Source organism: Bos mutus, chromosome X (assembly GCF_027580195.1).
Source record: "Bos mutus isolate GX-2022 chromosome X, NWIPB_WYAK_1.1, whole genome shotgun sequence".
Lineage (NCBI taxonomy): Eukaryota > Metazoa > Chordata > Mammalia > Artiodactyla > Bovidae > Bos > Bos mutus.
The window spans coordinates 68,053,115-68,073,402 of NC_091646.1; the positions used below are offsets into that span (position 1 = coordinate 68,053,115).

At 39.0% G+C, this 20,288-nt stretch overlaps 1 long non-coding RNA gene across 8 annotated transcripts in view; it reads right to left on the reverse strand.

Annotated features, from left to right (window-relative positions):
* LOC138986448 (uncharacterized) overlaps window positions 1–19,980 on the reverse strand; it is a 190,538-nt gene extending 170,558 nt beyond the window's left edge. For 3 of the 8 annotated variants that reach the window (XR_011463297.1, XR_011463296.1, XR_011463298.1), the window contains exons 1-2: window positions 19,790–19,980; window positions 16,002–16,177 (exon numbers count right to left, since the gene is read on the reverse strand). This is a non-coding gene — a long non-coding RNA (uncharacterized lncRNA). Of the gene's footprint in view, window positions 1–11,433; window positions 11,592–16,001; window positions 16,178–19,789 lie in introns of all 8 variants that reach the window. The other 5 variants (XR_011463300.1, XR_011463294.1, XR_011463293.1 and 2 more) reach the window with 5 other exon arrangements.
* Between the last annotated feature and the right edge of the window lie 308 nt (window positions 19,981–20,288).

Below are 20,288 nucleotides of genomic sequence, written 5' to 3' on the forward strand. Positions count from 1 at the left end.
AATTTCAGTTATGGTTGCTATTTCATTCTGACAACCTCTTGTCTTTTAAATGGTACATTTAAGCCATTTAAATCGAACGGAATTAATAATATATGAAGGTTTAAGTCACCTTTCTTGTTTTTCTTCTGTTCTCTTAGCTTTCTATTTCTCCATCTTCTTTTACCTACCTCTCTATGGGTAACTTGAACATTTTTTTTTAGAACTCTGATTTATCTCTTGTGTTTTTTAGTATGTTTCTTTATATAACTTTTGAGTGGTTACGCCATATTATACATACATTACTTATCACAGTCAATACTGTCAACACTTTACTAGTTCAAGTGTAGAAACCAACTTTCCTTTATGTTCCTTCATCCTCCCCCACTTATAATTATCTCAAATATTTCCTTTAAATACATTTTAGATACAACAATAAAGCATGATCCATTAAAGCAAAAATTGCTAAGTTGGACTTAAATTAAACAGCACTACTTTGTGAAAGTGGCTCAGCAGTAAAGCATCCACCTGCAATGCAGGAGACACAGAAGGCACAGGTTTGATCCCTAAGTCAGGAAGATACCCTGGAGAAGGAAATGACAACCCATTCTAGTATTCTTGCAGGAAAATCCCACGGACACAGGAGCTTGGTGGGCTACATACAGTCCATGGAGTCGCAAAGAGTTGGAGACGACTGATGTGACTGAGCATGCACACATGCACTTTATAAAAGAGTACAAAGAGGATGGAAAGACAAGGCAGATTTGGAGAAAATATTGCAAAACATATATGAGTTAAGGGACTTGTACTCAAATAAACAAAGACCTCTAAAAACTCAATGAGAAAGTAAGAAACTCAGTCAAGAAAATATACAAAACATTTGAATAATTACCTCACCAAATAAGATACACAGATGACAAATAAGGATACGAAAAGATGCTCAACATCATAGGTTCACAAGAGAAAGTGAAAGTCACTCAGTCGTGTCCGCCTCTTTGGGACCCCATGGACTATATAGTCCATGGAATTCTCCAGGCCAGAATACTAGAGTAGCCTTTCCCTTCTCCAGGGTACCTTCCCAACCCAGGGATCAAACCCAGGTCTCCCACAATGCAGGTGGATTCTTTACCAGCTGAGCCACAGGGAAGCCCAAGAATACTGGAGTGAGTAGCTTGTCCCTTCTCCAGGGGATCTTCCTGACTCAGGAATTGAACCGGGGTCTCCTGCATTGCAGGCAGATTCTTTACCAACTAAGCTATGAGGGTAGGACACAAGAGAATTACAAGTTAAAACAATGAAATACCACTACATTAGAATGAATGATTAAAAAAAAAAAGACACATGATAGCCAAAACGGCAACAAAAACTCTCATTCATTACTAGTGAGAATGCAAAACACAACACTCACTTTGAAAGATAGTTTGGCAATTTATAACAAAATTAAACATACTCTTAACACACAATCCAGCAATCATGTTCCTTGGTATTTACCCAAAGGAGCTGAAAAGTTTTGTCTACACAACAATCTGTATATGACTGTTTATAGTAGCTCTATTCAAAAAGCTATGGACTTTAGTTAATAATAATTAATATATAAATCACCAAAATTTGAAAGCAACTAAGATGGTCTTCAGATGATGGTAAGTAAACCATGGTAAGTAAACGATGGTATGTCCAGACAATGCAATATTCTTCAATGTTAAAAAAAAAAAAAGTGAGCTATCAAGCTATAAAAAGGCATGAACCTTAAATGCATACTGTTAAGTGAAAGAAGACAGTCTGAAAAGGCCATATACTGTATAATTCTGACTACATGACATGGAAAAGGAAGGCAAATCTAGAGAGACAGTAAAAGGATCAGTGCTTGTGAGGGGTTGGAAGGGAGGGGTGCACAGGAGAAGGAGGGATGAATAGAAGGAGCACAGGGGAAACTATTCTCTATGATACTGTAATGCTGGATACATGACATAACGCATTTATCCAAACCCATAGAGCTGTACAACACAAAGAGTCAACTTTAAAGTAAACTATGTTGATTTCTGCCATGGCGGATTCATGTTGATGTATGGCAAAACCAAAACAACATTGTAAAATAATTAGCCTCTAATTAAAATAAATAAATTAAAAAAAATAAACTGGACTATAGTTTGTAAAATATATGAATAATGATTCATTAGTTGGAACAAATAAACCACACTAATACAAGCTGAGCAAACACGCAATCTGTGTGATCGGGGTGAGGGGTAGTATCATAACACTATCCATAGTTTCTATAGGAACACTCTATACTATCTGCTTGCTGCTGCTGCTGCTGCTGCTGCTAAGCTGCTTCAGTCGGTCTGACTCTGTGCGACCCCATAGACGACAGCCCACCAGGCCCCCCCATCCCTGGAATTCTCCAAGCAAGAACACTGGAGTGGGTTGCTATTTCCTTCTCCAATGCATGGAAGTGAAAAGTGAAAATGAAGTCGCTCAGTCGTGTCCAACTCTTAGCGACCCCATGGACTGCAGCCCACCAGGCTCCTCCGTCCATGGGATTTTCCAGGCAAGAGTACTGGAGTGGGGTGCATTGCCTTCTCCGACTACCTGCTTGATTTTTCTATAAATCTAAAACTGTTTATAAAGTAAAATCTATTAATCATAAATGTTTTTAGTTTAAGAAAAAAGACAATTAAGTATCTAGTAGGGAGAAGGGGGACAGGTTTTCTCCAGAATCATCCACAGCAATATTGAAAGGCCTGAGAAAAACAGAGCAAGTATAAAGTTTTGAGAAAAAGAAAGCATGAACTAAACTTATTATGCTCATTGCTATTTAAGTATAAACACAAAGGAAGTCACTGTCCAACTTTAAAAATACTCAGAAACAAAAACATCTATGAGAATTTTATGGAAGAAAAACACAAAACTATTTTTAGATGAAATTGACAGCTACTAAAATTTATATGGAAATGAGAAGTCTAGAATAGTTAAAGTAATTTTTTAATAACATTTTTAAATGTTCTGTTACTTTTTTTTTGGTTGTGTTATAGTCACGCGTTCCAGGAAACAAACTCATTCAGAAGGGCAATGCAGATAGTGGAGTGCAGTTTATTACACCAGCAGTCCCAAGGCAGAGTCTCCTCTTAGCCAAGGACCCCGACCAATGTTTGTGAAAATCTTTTATACCCCATGTGTACGTGTCCAAACCCACCACCCCAATTTCCTTGAGACTTACATAAAACAAAGGAAGGCTAAATACAATCACAATAACCCCATTATTCCAGTGTTATCAAGTGTTAGGTGTTCAAAGAGTTAATAATCAATAAGCCTGTGGTTACACTCCTATAGATACAGAAAGAATTTATGACCTGTCCGGAGGCAGGGGTGATTAGAGTATGTTTTCTCTTAGGCGATGAGTAACCTGGATGTGATCTTCAAGATTCCCCTGTCCAGAGGGGGTCTTATCTTTCTATTGTAGTTTCCACAGGCACTAAGCACAGAGTCCAGAGTCCATTGGAGAGGTAGCCAAGCATGATCAGCATGAACAGGCCTAAGACGGGGTCCAGGCCTTATGAATTCCTTCTTCAGTTGCACTGGGTCTTCTTTGCTGTACATGGGTTTTCACCAGTTGCAGAGAGCAGGGGCTACTCTCTAGTTGAGGTGCACAGGCTTCTCATTGTGGTGACTTCTCTTGTGGAGCACAGGCTCTAGGCGCATGGGCTTAGCTGCTAAACAGCATGTGGGATCTTACCAGACCAGGGCTCAAACCCATGTCCCCTGACTGGCAGGTAGATTTTTATCCACTGTATTACCACCAGGGAAGTCCCTAAGCAATTTTCTTAAAAGGGAAAAAAGTTGGAAGGACATAAAGTACTTGACGTCAGGAGTTAATTAAAAAAAAGCTACAGTAATCAAGAGCATCACATTGCTTGCTTGCTTGCTTGCTTAATTGATCAGCTATGTCCAACTCTTTGCAATCCTTTGGACTGTACCCCGCCAAGCTCCTGTCCATGGGATTCTCCAGGCACAAATACTGGAGTGGGTAGCCATTCCCTTCTCCAGGGGATCGTCCTGATCCAGGGATCAAAGCTGTGGTCTCTTGTGTCTCCTGCGTTGCAAGCAGATTCTTTACACACAGAGCCATTTCTTGGTATCTTTTGGTATTAGTAAGAGGGAAAAAACAAAGATCAATGGAATAAAATGAACAGAACCAGAGCAACAAATACGCAACAAACTGTTTCTGACAAAGGTATCAAATCAATTTAATAAGAAAAGGGAAATCTTTCCAAGCAATAATTCTAGAATAGCTGAATATCCATATGCAAAAATAATAAACATTGACCTTAATCTAATGCCAAATGCAAAAATTAAGTTGAAATAGATCAAAGACCTAAACATAAGTAAAACTATAAAACTTCTAGAAGAAAACATTGAATATTTTCCCCACCTTGACATTATATAAGCATTTTTTAGGTAAAACACACAAAAAATAAACCATTAAAACAATTACAAAATGAATTTCATAAAAAAACTGATTTTTGAATGACATCCTTTAAGAAAACCAAAAGGCACACCAGAAATGAAAGAAAATATTCACAATACATATATCTGACAAAGGACTTCTATCTGGAAAATATAAAGAAACTTTCTACCTCACTATTAAGACAGACAATCCAATAAAAAATGGACAAAAAATTAGGACATTTCACCAAAGAAATAGATTTCAAGTAACACATGAAAAGATACTTAACATCTTAGTCACTAGGGAAATGCGAATTAAAATGACAAGATACTACTACACACCTATTAGAATGGCTTTAAGAAAAAAACATGAAGTGCCAGTGAGGATGGAAACTCTCATATATTTCAGGTAGAAACCTAAAATGGTAAAGTTTTTTTTTTTTTAGAAAACTGTCAGTCTCTTATAAGGATAAATATACTCTTACTACATGACCCAGTAATCTTACTTCTAGGTATTTCCCAAAGGTAAAAATCAAAATATATCTCTATACCAAAACTAGTATCCAAATATTCATTGAGGCACAAACTGAAGACATCAAAAAGTCCTTTGGTAAGTGAATGAATAAATAAAACATACTGCAATAAAACTATGGCACTGTCAATTTTTAATTATTTGTAAATGATATCTAAATTGAAAAAAAGACAAACTTGGAGAAAATATTTGTAATTTATCCCTTTAAACATATAAATAATTACTTGAAATTGCAGCCAAAAATAACCAAAAGCCCAATAAATAAATGAGAAGAAAAGAAACAACTACTTGCAAAACAAAAAACCTATAAAAATGACACTTAAATGAGAAAAAGTTCAAATCCCAAAATTTTTTTAATGCAAATTTAAAAAACACTGGGATGTCATTCCTCACCAGATTGGCAGTATTTTTAACATTTGAAAATTGGGAAATCTGAATAAGAACAATGGGCTGTACCAATGTCAATCCTTGTTTTGTTTCCTCAAGTTTTGCAAAAAGTTACAATTGGTAAAAACTGGGTAAACAATACATGGGCTCTCTCTTTATTATTTCTTACAACTATATGTGAATTTACAACTATTCCAAAATAACCACACCATTGTATATGATAGTGAAAAGACTGAAAAAAGTTTAAGAGATCCTTGGTTGAATATGGTAAACACATATAAAGGAAAAGTAAGAAGCCACTGCAAATAGAAGCATGTATACATATCTAATGTATGAATATATATGTACTTATAACCATGGTTTATTTTTAAACGCAAAAAATATAAACAGCATGTTTGATAAGATCCTACATTTGCTTAAAACAAATACAAACATACATGCACATTCATGTATATATTATGTATAAGGAAAACGCGTTCAGTTGGTGAAGCTGTGAGGACATAGGCTCTCTCGCACATGGCTGGTACAAATGCAAACTGTACAATCATTTTGGAAGGATATTTGGAAATACTTAAAACAGCAAAATCAATTAATAACTCTTATACGAGTATCTACCCTATAGATACATCTTCAACAATATAAAACTTTATATACACAAATGTATTCATTGTAGCCTTGTTAGCAGTTGGAACACTAGAAAGAATCTGAATACCTATACGTAAGAGATTAGCTAAATAAACTATACTTCATGCAATCAATGAAGTATATGGCAATATAACTAGCAGGTAAAGAACCAGCCTACCAATGCAGGAGATGTGGGTTTGATCCCTGGCTTGGAAAGATCCCCTGGAGGAGGGCATGGCCACCCACTCCAGTATTCTTGCCTGGAGAATCCTATGGACAAAGGAGACTGGAGGCTACAGTCCATATGGTCACAAAAGAGTGGGACACTAAATAACCAACTCCAAGCAGGATCTCATGTGGCCTTCCTAGGACAGACCCTACCCCATATACTCCTGCTTTAGCTCCTCTTTGAAGTACCCAAAAAACAGTACCTCATGCATATTTCCAGAGAAGGCAACGATACCCTACTCCAGTACTCTTGCCTGGAAAATCCCATGGACAGAGGAGCCTGGTAGGCTGCAGTCCATGGGGTCGCTAAGAGTCGGACACGACTGAGCGACTTCACTTTCACTTTTCACTTTCATGCATTGGAGAAGCAAATGGCAGCCCACTCCAGTACTCTTGCCTAGAGAATGCCAGGGATGGGGGAGCCTGGTTGGCTTCCATCTATGGGATCGCAGAGTCGGACACTACTGAAGCGACTTAGCAGCAGCAGCAGGAGCAGCATGCATATTTCCTGAGTTTTTCAGATGCTAAATACCACCACCAAATGGAAGAAATTAACTACTTGATTATGTAGATATGGAGCCTAAGGACTGGTAATGTAGACATAAACCAAAGAATTGTGCAGGAGCTGATCGCAAACCCTGGAACGCCCCTCCCTCACCCCGCCTTTAAAAATGCTTTGCTGAAACCCTTGGAGAGTTAGGTGTTTTTTGAGCAGGAGCCACCCATATCTCCCGGCTTGGCCCTGAAATAAACTTTTCTTTGCTCCAAACTGGACATTTTGGTTTCTTTGGCCTCACTGTGCACCTCCTTCAGTAGCAACAACAAAACTGAAAATATACAAAGTATTTTCTCAAACCATAATATAATTCAACTAGAAATTAATAACAGAAAGATGACAGGAAACTCCTTAAAGAAGTTAAAGTTTAAAGACAATTACATTTTTCATCCTCAGAAGTTAAATCTTTCTTATATTTTTCATAATTCAACTTAACATTTTTAATCATTCTTCTACATTCATAACAATTGTTTTATGTTCAAAATTCTCCAAACTACGCTTCAACAGTACATGAACTGAGAACTTCCAGATGTTCAAGCTGGATTCAGAAAAGGCAGAGGAACCAGAGATCAAATTGCCAACATCCATTGGTTCATGGAAAAAGCAAGAGAGTTGCAGAAAAACATCTCCTTCTGCTTTGTCGACTAGGCCAAAGCCTTTGATTGTGTGGATCACAACAAACTGTGGAAAATTCATAAAGAGATGGGAATACCAGACCAGTTGAACTGCCTCCTGAGAAATCTGTATGCAGGTCAAGAAGCAACAGTTAGAACCAGACGTGGAACAACAGACTGGTTCCAATCTGTAAAAGGAGTAGGTCAAGGCTGTATATTATCACCTTGCTTATTTAACTTATATGCAGAGTACATCATGAGAAATGCCAGGCTGGATGAAGCACAAACTGGAATCAAGATTGCCAGGAGAAATATCAATAACCTCAGATATGCAGATGACACCACACTTATGGCAGAAAGTGAAGAGGAACTAAAGAGCCTCTTGACGAAGGTGAAAGAGGAGAGTGAAAAAGCTGGCTCAACATTCAACATTCAACTCAACATTCAAAAAAAGAAGATCATGGCATCAAGTTCCATCACTTCATGGAAAATAGATGGGAAAACAATGCAAACAGTGAGAGAATATTTTCTTGGGCTCCAAAATCACTGCAGATGGTGACCGCAGCCATGAAATTAAAAGACGCTTGATCCTTGGAAGAAAAGCTATGACAAACCTAGAAAGCATATTAAAAAGCAGATACATTACTTTGCCAACAAAGGTCTGTCTAGTCAAAGCTATGGTTTTTCCAATAGTCATGTATGGATGTAAGAGTTGGACCATAAAGAAAGTTGAGTGCCAAAGAATTGATGCTTTTGAACTATGGTGTTGGAGAAAATTCTTGAGAGTCCCTTGGATTGCAAGGAGATCAAGCAAGTCAATCCTAAAGGAAATCAACCCTGAATATTCATCGGAAGGACAGATGCTGAAGCTCCATTACTTTGGCCACCTGATGTGCAGAGGCAATTCATTAGAAAAGACCCTGATGCTGGAAAAGATTGAGGGCAGGAGGAGAAGGGGATGACAGAGGATGAGATGGTTGGATGGCATCACTGACTCAATGGACATGAGTTTGAGAAAGCTCTGGGAGATAGTGAAGGACAGGTAGGGCAGGTGTGCTGCAGTCCATCATGTCACAAAGAGTCGGACAAGACTGAGTGACTGAACAACAGTAACAGAAAGCCATTACTTCTGTCATCTATGTCATTTCAGAGTCAGCTTCAACTGATATTATCCTCATATAGGTATTTTCCAGATCTATGCCAGCCTGACATTATTTTTTAAATCTACTTTATTCACTTTTCATGGAGAAGGAAATGGCAACCCACTCCAGTGTTCTTGCCTAGAGAATCCCAGGGATGGGGAAGCCTGGTGGGCTGTCGTCTATGGGGTCGCACAGAGTCGGACACGACTGAAGCAACTTAGCAGCAGCAGCAGCTACAGCATTCACTTTTCAAAGTGAAACTTTTTGTTATCTTACCATTCTTTCCCAACATATTGGTAGTTAAAAACTACTGCCATAAGATAGTTATATAATCCAATTAAAAAAATGGGCAGAAGAGCCAAATAACATTTTTCCAAAGAAGACATACAAACAGCCAACATGTACATGAAAAGATGCTCAATATCATTAATCACCAGGGAAATGCCAATCAAACCACAATGAGATAGAATGTGTTAGAATGACTATTATTAGAAAGACAAAAAATAAGCAGTGAGGATGTGGAGAAAAGGGAACTCTTATGTACTGTTGGTAGGAATGTAAACTGGTACAGCCACTATGGAAAACAGTATGGATGTTACTCAGAAATTAAAAACAGAACTACCTTATGATCCACTAAGTTCACTTCTGGGTATTTATCCAAAGAAATCCTCATCCCAATTCCCAAGAAGGGCAGTACAAATGAATATTCAAACTATCGGACAATTGCACTCATCTCCCATGCTAGTAAGGTTATACTCAAAATCTTGCATGATAGGATACGTGAACCAAGAACTTCCAGATGTACAAGCTTGATTTAGAAAAGGCAGAGAAACCAGAGGTCAAATTGCCAACATTCACTGGATCATAGAGAAAGCAAGGGAATTCCAGAAAACATTTATTTATGTTTCATTGACTCTGCTAAAAGCTTTGACTGTGTGGATCATAATAAACTATGGGAAACTCTTAAAGAAATGGGAATACCAGACCATTTTACCTGTCTCCTGAAAAACCTGTATGCCAATCAAGTAGCAACAGTTGGAACCTTGTATGGAACAACTGACTGGTTCAGGATTGAGAAAGGAGTATAAGGCTGTTTATTGTCACCCTGTTTATTTAACTTATATGCAGAGCACATCACGTGGGCTGGAGGAGTCACAAGTTGGAAATCAAGACTGCCAGGAGAGAAAAAAAAAAAAAGATTGCTGGGAGAAATATCAACAACCTCAGATATGTGGATGGTATCACTCTAATGGCAGAAAGTGAAGAGGAACTAAAGAGTCTCTTGATGAGGGTGAAGGAGGAGAGTGAAAAAGCTGGCTTAAAACTAAATATTAAAAAAACTAAGGTCATGGCATCCAGCCCCATTACTTCATGACAAATAGAAGGTGAAAAGGTGGAAGCAGGGACAGATTTCCTCTTCTTGGGCTGTAAAATCACTGTGGATTGTGACTACAGCCATGAAATAAGATGATCATTGCTTCTTGGCAGGAAAGCTGTGACAAAGCTAGACAGTATGTTAAAAAGTAGAGACATCAGTTCGCCAACAAAGGTCCGTATAGTCAAGGCCTTTCCAGTAGTCACATACAGTTGTGAGAGCTGGACCATAAAGAAGGCAGAGCACTGAAGAATTGATGCTTTTGAACTGTGGTGCTGGAGAAGACTCTTGAGAGTCCCTTGGACAGCAGGGAGATCAAACCAGTCAATCTTAAAGGAAATCAACCCTGAATATTCATTGGAAGGATGGATGCTGAAGCTGAAGCTCCAGTACTCCAGCCATCTGATGCGAAGATCCAACTCATTGAAAAGGACCCTGATGCTGGGAAAGATTGAAGGCAGAAGGAGAAGACGAAGACAGAGGATGAGATGGTTGGATGGCATCACTGATGCAATGGACATGAACTTGGGCAAACTCCAGGAGATGGTGAGAACAGGGAAGCCTGGCATGCTACAGTCCATGGAGTCACGAGGAGTCAGACACAACTTGCCAACTGAACAACAATTTGAAGAAAATAAAAACACTAACTTGAAAAGACATTTGCTCTCTCATGATCACTGCTGCATCATCTACATAGTCAAGGCATGGAAACAACTTAAATGTCCACCAATAGATTAATGGATAAAGAAATTGTGGGATGGGTGTGTGCATGTGTGTGTGTGTGTGTGTGTGTGCTTGCTTGCTCAGTCGTGTCCAACACTTTGTGACCTTATGGATTACAGCCCGCCAATCTCCTCTGTCCATGGGATTTTCCCTGCAAGAATACTGAAATGGCTTGCCATTTCCCCCCCAAAGAGATCTTCCCAACATCTTCCCAACCCAGGGATCAAACTCGCATCTCCCACATCTTCTGCATTGGCAGATAGATTCATTATCACTGATCCACTGGGGAAGCCCATGCCTGCCAATGCAGGAGACAAGGGTTTGATCCCTGAATTGGGACAATCCACTGGTGAAGGAAATGGCAACCCACTCAAGTATTCTTGCCTGGGAAATCCCATGGACAGAGGAGCCTGGGAGGCTATAGTCCATGGAGTTGCAAATGAGTCAACTAAACAACAACAACAATGTGTATATGTAATATATAAATACAATGGAATGTTAGCCATAAAAAATTATAAAATCTTGCCATTTTTGACAATATGGATGGACCTCAAGGGCATTATGTTAAGTGAAAGAATTTAGACAAAGACAAACGCTATATGATCTCTTGTATGTGAAATCTTTTTTTTTTTTTTTTTAAATCGTAGATACAGGGAACAGACTGGTGGTTGCCAGAGGCAGGGATGGAGGGTGGGAGAAATGGGAAAAGAAACTAAGAGACCCGTATATAGCATCAAGCATACCAACAAAATGAGAGATCCAAAAGAAAAAGAGGGAGAGAAAGGGATATCAAGAATATTTGAAGGAAAAAAAAAAGTCAATGTCGACATACTCACTAACAGACCAGACACGTTCTCCAGCATCACATCTCTGAAAAATTTTCCCTGGGATGTGTCCAGCAAGGCCTGCAATTCTTCATTGAAATCCACAGTTATTTCCTTGCTTTCTAAAACATCATGGATACTTTGCTTCTAAGAGGGCATCTGTAAAAGTTCTAAGGGAGGGTAGTTGACTTGATAGCATTGTAGAAGGGGACTATATGCATAGCATTTGGTGTTTCAGGCATATGCATTTTTCTGCTGACTTTCCATGTGCCCTTTAGACATAATCAGGGATATAGATATATACATTCTAAACAACAACTATTTACTGAAAAGAAATATCACATGAGATATAGTGTAAAATAACCTGGAAATGTTCAAATCAGGTCATAATTCTCACTTCCAGACAGGTTATTATAAAATTTGAGAACACAAAACAAAACTGTTTTCCCCATCCATTTTAGGTACATCTACAGATATATCATAAAGCAAACAAAATCCCTGAGCTGCCAATATTTAACCATGACTATAGCTGGATCAGTCCCCAAATAAACCTCAAGTTTCTCATCTGTGAAATGGTTTACCAATTATTTAGAATTTTTAAGAGTTCCAATGACTTGGTGAGTAAAGTATATCGAGTGTAGCAAATATAAAATAAACAGAAGTGATAGATCCATTTTTATTAAAATGACAGAGAACCTTGAAGAAATATTCAGAATCCTGCAGGACTAAACAGGCTTCATATATAACTTGGGATCTGAAGTTGTAACCTCTCTCATCTCTATACAACTCAGGTGTTCATTCTAAGTTTTAAGACATGCAATTCAGAAGCACAAGCCACGAGACTTCTGTATTGTAAGATAGGCCCAGTCTGACTCCTCTCAATTTTCTAAGTGATCTCCAAGTATCGGTTATCATTGTCTGCTTTGTATCTTCATCTTATCAACCTGTGAAAAGGTATTAGATTTAATCTGATTTAGTCTAATTAAAGCTGTTCTAATCCTTCAATATTCTTCACAGGTCCCCAAATTATATTTCTGTATGCTATTTTCTTATCCAAAATGCAGACCAAAACTAAGGAAACAATATTCTCTGTTCTTCATTCAGCTTTCAAATTCAAATAAAGGGTAATTATGAAAAAGGAGTGTTTGAAGAAACAATGTCCAATCTACATATCTTAAGAAATCTAATGAATCCGGAATAGAATAAACTCAAAGGGATCCACACTGAGCTATATTATAATTAAAATGTTGAAACCCAAGAAAAAGAGAGAATCTTAAAATTAATAAAGATAACTCACCAACAGAAACCATGGAAGCCAGAGGCAATGGAATGACATATTTTAATTGCTGGGGGATTTCTTTGGAAGGAATGATGCTAAAGCTGAAATTCCAGTACTTTGGCCACCTCATGAGAAGAGTTGACTCACTGGAAAAGACTCTGATGCTGGGAGGGATTGGGGGCAGGAGGAGAAGGGGACGACAGAGGATTAGATGGCTGGATGGCATCACTGACTCGATGGACGTGAGTCTCAGTGAACTCCGGGAGTTGGTGATGGACAGGGAAGCCTGGCGTGCTGTGATTCATGGGGTCGCAAAGAGTCGGACACGACTGAGCGACTGAACTGAACTGAACTGAAAAGAGCTCTGAATCAATGAATCTATTTCTGATAAAACAATCCTTCAAAAAGAAAGGAAAGAGATTAACTTATGGCAAGACAGCATGAGGAGCTCGAGTGTCCTGTTCCCCACTGAAACTGATAAAAACTATTAAAAAAAAAAAAGCAACTGTTTAAACCCTCTGGAAGTGGTTTTAAGAACAAACAACAAATGAAGAAATATCTATTCAAGAACATCTTTTAAAATTCACTAAGAAAAGTGAGCCTATGGTATCTGAACCAAGACCACTTTCTCCCTCCCTCCCTCTCCCATCCCAGCTCAAGGAGAGGAAGACTCTACTCAAGACTCCTGAATTCAAGGCAAAAAACTCCCTCTCCACCACCACCACCCCCAAGTCTCATTTAGAGGCCTTTCTTCTCTGGAAGAATAGGGCATTGGAGTTTCCCATCCAGCTACCTAGCCTGTTGCTAGGGCTGAGTCCTGAACAACTGTGGTTTAGAGGTAGAGGTTCCTTTCTGCCATCTAACCCCCAGTGGTGGAATGAAGACTTTAACTGGACGTGGCATGTGGAAAATACTGGGGCCCTGAACATCCTTGCCCTGGGTTGTGAGGAGTAAACAGTAAACTGAGAGGACCTCTGGTTGCACTCTCCCCTCCACTAAGCACTCACCTAGCACAACAGAACTGTCACTCAGAAACTTGCCATTGTCCCTACCCCCACTTCCAGAGCTTTTGCTTTTGCTTGAGAGAAAAAGTAGATTTTAAAACAGATAGCTCCTATTCTCTTCTCAAATCAACTGAACTGACTTCATTTGCAAGACCATGGAGAAAGTCAAGCCTAGAGGAGCACTGAAAAAACAGCGAGGTTGTAAAGAAAATCTGTAAGCAGGTCAGGAGGCAACGGTGAGAACTGGACACGGAACAACAGACTGGTTCCAAATACGGAAAGGATTATGTCAAGGCTGTATACTGTCACTCTGCTTATTTAACTTATATGCAGAGTACATCATGAGAAATGCTGGACTGGAGGAAGCACAAGCTGGAATCAAGATTGCCGGGAGAAATATCAATAACCTCAGATATGCAGATGACACCACCCTTATGGCAGAAAGTGAAGAAGAATTAAAGAGCCTCTTGATGAAAGTGAAAAAGTGGCTTAAAACTCAATATTCAGAAAACTAAGATCATGGCATCTGGTCCCATCACTTCATGGCAAATAGATGGGGAAACAGGGGAAACAGTGACAGACTTTATTTTTTGGGGCTCCAAAATCACTACAGATGGTGACTGCAGCCATGAAATTAAAAGATGTTTGCTCCTTGGAAGAAAAGTTATGACCAACCTAGACAGCATATTAAAAAACAGAGACATTACTTCGCCAACAAAGGTCCGTCTAGTCAAAGCTATGGTTTTTCCAGTAGTCATGTATGGATGTGAGAGTTGGACTATAAAGAAAGCTGAGTGCCGAAGAATTGATGGTTTTGAACTGTGGTGTTGGAGAAGACTCTTGAGAGTCCCTTGGACTGCAAGGAGATCCAACCAGTCCATTCTGAAGGAGATCAGCCCTGGGATTTCTTTGGAAGGACTGATGTTGAAGCTGAAACTCCAGTACTTTGGTCACCTCATGCAAAGAGCTGACTCATTGGAAAAGACCCTGATGCTGGAAAAGATTGAGGGCAGGAGGAGAAGGGGATGACAGAGGATGAGATGGTTGGATGGCATCACCAACTCAACGGACATGAGTTTGAGTAAACTCCAGGAGTTGGTGATAGACAGGGAGGCCTGGCGTGCTACAGTCCATGGGGTCGCAAAGAGTTGGACACAACTGAGCGACGGAACTGCCTGACAGAACTGTAAAGAAAAACAATTGGGAGAAGATTCAAAATATACGCCAAACTGTAGGTCAACGAGTTTGCAGGTGATTAATGGGCAATAAGGCAACCGGAAAGAACCCTCTTGGAGCCAGCACAAATATCAAACACTAACCTCTGCTAACTATTTCTTCAAAGGACCCACAATTTGATTGAATTAGTTTTCAGAGTAGTTTATGCCCTCGGGCATTATGTAAAACAAAGGATCAGTAAATGGAGCTTGGCTTCTGGCTGCTGGGTGTGGTCAGAGAAAGACAGCTCTAACAAAACTCAGTCATCCCAGGGTGATGGTGGGTATATTCAAATTGCACCTCCCTAAAGAACAACATCAGGGACCTAACCTTGTAGGAAAGGAAACTACAATGAGATACCATTTCACACCCTCTAGGATGGTGGGCTGCAGTCCATGGGGTCGCTAAGAGTCGGACACGGCTGAGCGACTTCACTTTCACTTTTCACTTTCATGCATTGGAGAAGGAAATGGCAACCCACTCCAGTGTTCTTGCCTGGAGAATCCCAGGGACGGGGAGCCTGGTGGGCTGCCGTCTATGGGGTCGCACAGAGTTGGACACGACTGAAGCGACTTAGCAGCAGCAGCAGGATGGCCAGAATTGGATAAAGTCCATAATGACAATTGCTGGTGAGAATGTAAACAAGTTAGAGCCCTCATACTGCTGAGTGTAAAATGGTGCAGCCACTTTGGAAAAAAGTCTAACAGTGTCTCAAACTATTAAACACAGAGTTGCTATATGATCCAGCAATAACTCTTAAGTATACACCTATAGAAATGAAAACATATTTCTATACAGAAACTTGTACATGAATGTTTTAGCAGAATAATTCTTGATAGCCTAAAGGTAGAAACCACCCAAATGTCCAGATGAATGAACAAAGGAAATGTAGTATATCCATTCTACGAATGGAAATCATAAATGGGATATAAAGTACTGATACATGCTACAACATACATGAGCTTTGAAGCAGTATGCTAAATGAAAGAAGGCAATCACAAAAGGCCATATATTATAATTCTATTCATATGAAATATTCTAAATTGGAAAATTTGTAGAGATAAAAGTAGATTAGTGGTTACCTAGGGCTGGGCAGGTGAGGTTCAAGGAGGTGTTCAGTTCAGTTCAGTTACTCAGTCGTGTCTGACTCTTTGCGACCCCATGAACCGCAGCATGCCAGGCCTCCCTGTCCATCATCAACTTCCGGAGTCCACCAAAACCCATGTCCATTGAGTCTGTGATGCCACCTGGCTTATGGCTAAAGCATGAAAATGTAAGATTTAGTGACGTTGCACATATACTAAAAACTATTGAACTGTACACTTTAAATGGGTGGATTGTATGGTATGTGAATTATATTTCAATAAATCTATCAAAAGAGAACTGAAGGAGACATTAAGACATTCCCAGATAAACAAAAGCTGAGGAAGTTCACTGCTGACAGACATGCCCTACAAGAACTGCCAAAGGGAGTTCTTCAGAATAAAATGGAAGGATAATAGACGAACTTGAAACTATATGAAGAAATAAAGAACACAGGCAAAGGTAACTACAAGGGATTCCCAGGTGGTTCAGTGGTAAAGAATCTGCCTGCCAATGCAGGAGACCCAAGAGACTCAGGTTTGATCTCCTGGGTCAGGTAGATCCCCTGGAGGAGGAAATAGCAACCCACTCCAGTATCCTTGCCTGGGAAATCCCATGGACAGAGGAACCTGGCGGGCTACAGTCCATAGGGTCACAAAGAAGTGGATACAACCGAGTGACTGAGAATGCATGCAGCAGCAGCAAAGGTAACTACACATGTAAATATATAAGCTAGTATTAATGTATTTTTGGTTTGTAACCCCTCTTATTTTTTTCTATATGATTTAAAAAGAAATGGACAAGCTAATCCTAAAATTCATATGGAATTACAAGAAGCCCTGAATAGCCAAAACAATCTTGAGAAAGAACAAAGTTGGAGGATTGACACTTCTCAATTTTAAAAATTAACACAATCAACAGTAATCAAAAGTATGGCACTGGAATACGGATAGGCACAGAGACAAATGAAACAAATTTGAAAGACCAGAATAAACCCATACACCTAAGCCAAATGATTTCAACAAGGGTACCAGGACCATTCAATGGGGGACAGTCTCTCCAATGCATGGTGCTGGGACAACTGGCTATGCACATGTAAAAGAATAAAATTGGATCTCATATCATATATAAAAATATCTCAAAATGGATATATGACATAAATATAAGAGCTAAAACCATAGAACACTTAGAAAAATACATAAAGATAAATCTTCTTAGATTTATTTGGCAAAGAATTTGCAAAGAATTCTTAGATTTGACACCAAAAGTACAAGCAACAAAAGAAAAAATAAAGCAGACTTTAAAAATCTGTATACCAAAGGACATTACCAAGAATGCATAAGAAACATATACAGAATGGGGGTAAATTTGCAAAATTCTACATAATATATATATATATATATATATATATATATATATAATAATCAGACTACTATCCAGAATACGCAAAGAATTTATAGCTCAACAACAAAAAGACACTCAAATTAAAAATACACAAATGGCCAATAAGTGCATCAAGGTGGCCAAAATCATTGGTGATTAGGGAAATTAGAATCTAAACCACAATGATATTACACTCCAAACACACTAGAATGGTTGTAATTTTTAAATTAAAAAAAAAAAAACAGGAGATAACAAGTGTCAGCAAGGAAGTGTGGTAATTCTATGTTTAACTTATAGAGAAACTGTCAAACTATTTTCCACAGTGGCTGCACCATTTTACATCCCAGCAGCAATGTATGAGAGCTCCAATTTCTCTACTTCTTGCCGACATTTGTTTCCTGGCTTAATTTCTTTTTAAAAAATTAGATTCTGCCCTCAAATTTAGAAGAAATTCCAATTGGTCCCTGTTACTGCAGCCCAACACTTAAAATTCAACTTTTAAAAATTTCCCTTCAAAATGTATAAAAAATAACCCATGCTAGAAAAAGTTCATTACATCACAAAAGTTTAAGAAATGCATGGGAAAAAGAATCACTTTACTTTTTTTCTTAAATATTTATTTGGCTTTACCTGGTCTTAGTTGCCACAGGCAGGATCTAGTTCCCCTACCAGGGATTGAACCAGGTCCCCTACATTGGATGCACTGAGTCTTAGTCACTGGACTACCAGGGAAGTCACAAGAATCAATTTAAAATAATGGTTATTTCTGAGGAAGAAAGAAGGGATGCAATCAGGGATGGGTACACGGAGCACTGCAACTATAATGGTGATGTTTAGTCTTTTATGTTTGGCTGGTGAGAAAAGAGGTTCACTGTGTTTTTCTCTATATGTTTCTATATGTCTTAAGTATTTCATAACATATTATAGAAGGCCCCCCAAAAAGACAAAGAAAAGAAAGTTTATCCAACATTCCTTCATCACTCACTGCTGTTGCTGCTTAATCACTTCAGTCGTGTCTGCCTTTGTGCAACCTTATGGAATGAATAGCCCGCCAGACTCCTCCCTCCATGGAATTCTCCAGGCAAGAGTATAGGAGTGGGTAGCCTATCCCTTCTCCAGGGCATCTTCCCGACCCAGGAATCGAATCCAAGTCTCCTACATCGCATGCAATTCTTTACCAGCTGAGCTACCAGGAAAGCCCTCATCACTCACCACCACCACCAAAAACATTAAATTATACTAGACAGTATTCTACACCTTATTTTTCTTCACATAACAATCCATTATAGCATTCTCTAGATCAATAGTGGTAAATCTGTTTCCACAGTTGCAAAATATTTCATAATATAAATTCCCAAGATGCATTCAAACACTCCTACTAACGAATATACAGGTTGTTTCCAGTTGTCACAAAAACAAAGCTACAAAGGCATCCTTGTTCATATATCCTTACACACTGGTACATTTATTTCTGTAGAATGGATTCTTAAAAGTCAGAATATTAAGTTCCAGTATTTAGTCAAGCAATATTTGTATTTTTTTTTATTTCCTTACATATTGTCAGATCATTTTTTCAAAAGGTTGCAGCAATTCATAGTCTTTCCAGCAATGTATGAGTGAGATGTGGGCATTTCTTGAGGGAAATTTCTTTTAACCACATAAGCATTTAATAGATTAAATTCAGTTTTACTGTCTTCCCAAACAGTAAACATGTAATGATATTATGCTTAACATAAATTCATTTTCACCAAGAGATCTGAACACGGGGAATTTAGGTCTTTTCTTACGCAATGAGTAAACAAGCTAACAATTCACAATCTAATGTAGCAACTCCCTGAAATATTATCTATACACACACACACACACACACACACACACACCCCTTCGATCTCTAAGATGTTTCCCGGACAAATGTTAAGTATTATAAGACCAAAAGTCCTCATTTGAAATATATATAAAGGGCATAGAAAAAAATTATTTTAATCTAGCCCACCATGAATATATTACAAACTGATTGGTCTATCAAAACTAAGTTTGCAAATGGAAAGGCAGCCCTTAGGAATTAAGGACCTGCAGGCCCAACAGTTAAGCAGTTCCTGAAAGCGCCTTAGGGAGAGAGAATTTTGCGGCGGCATCGTGTCAATAAAAACCCATTTAAACAAATTAAAAAAAAAAAAAGGAAAACGACCCAGAATACCCACTAGGAGCTAGTTTCTGCAACCACCTATCCTCATCCGTGATAGTAAAGTGATTAAGGAGAGAGAAATTACTCTCCAATGTTTTGAAGAGACAGAAAAATGAAATGTACGCCGGCTCCTCCCCCACTCAGTCAGGCCATGCGATGCCGAAATGTGTAACCTTACTAATGGTCACTTTTCAACTCGATGCGAGTTTCAGCACTCACCACAACACAAATATCCGCGTTTCTGGACGTTCCTTAGGAGACTCGTCCTTTGGCCGTCTTTTCACATAAAGTATGCCTGCAGCGCTTACACCCTATGCAAATGCCGCCATCTTAGGTTTTAGATGAGCCCTAAGGCATAGGGCGGTAGAAACCTGGGCTAGGCGTCACAGCCAAATAGGCCCCGCGCAGAACCGCCGTGCACTCCCAAAATGGCTCCCCCGGCAACGTGACCCAGCCGCCCTGCGGCCCCTCCCCCAGTGTTCCTGAGAGGTTGCGCTTCCTGTTACAGCGTTTATCGCCGCTGAAATTACCTCCTTATTCCTCGTTTTCTTTTCCTTCACTTCTTTTTTCTTTTTCTATCCCAAATTTATTTTACCTTTGTCCCGACCCCTTTCCACATTTCTACATATCTCTCGTTCTAGTCAACTTTCACCTCACGCATGTGTGACATTTTTTAATACACAAATTTATCTTTCTGTTATTTTACCAAAGTATCACA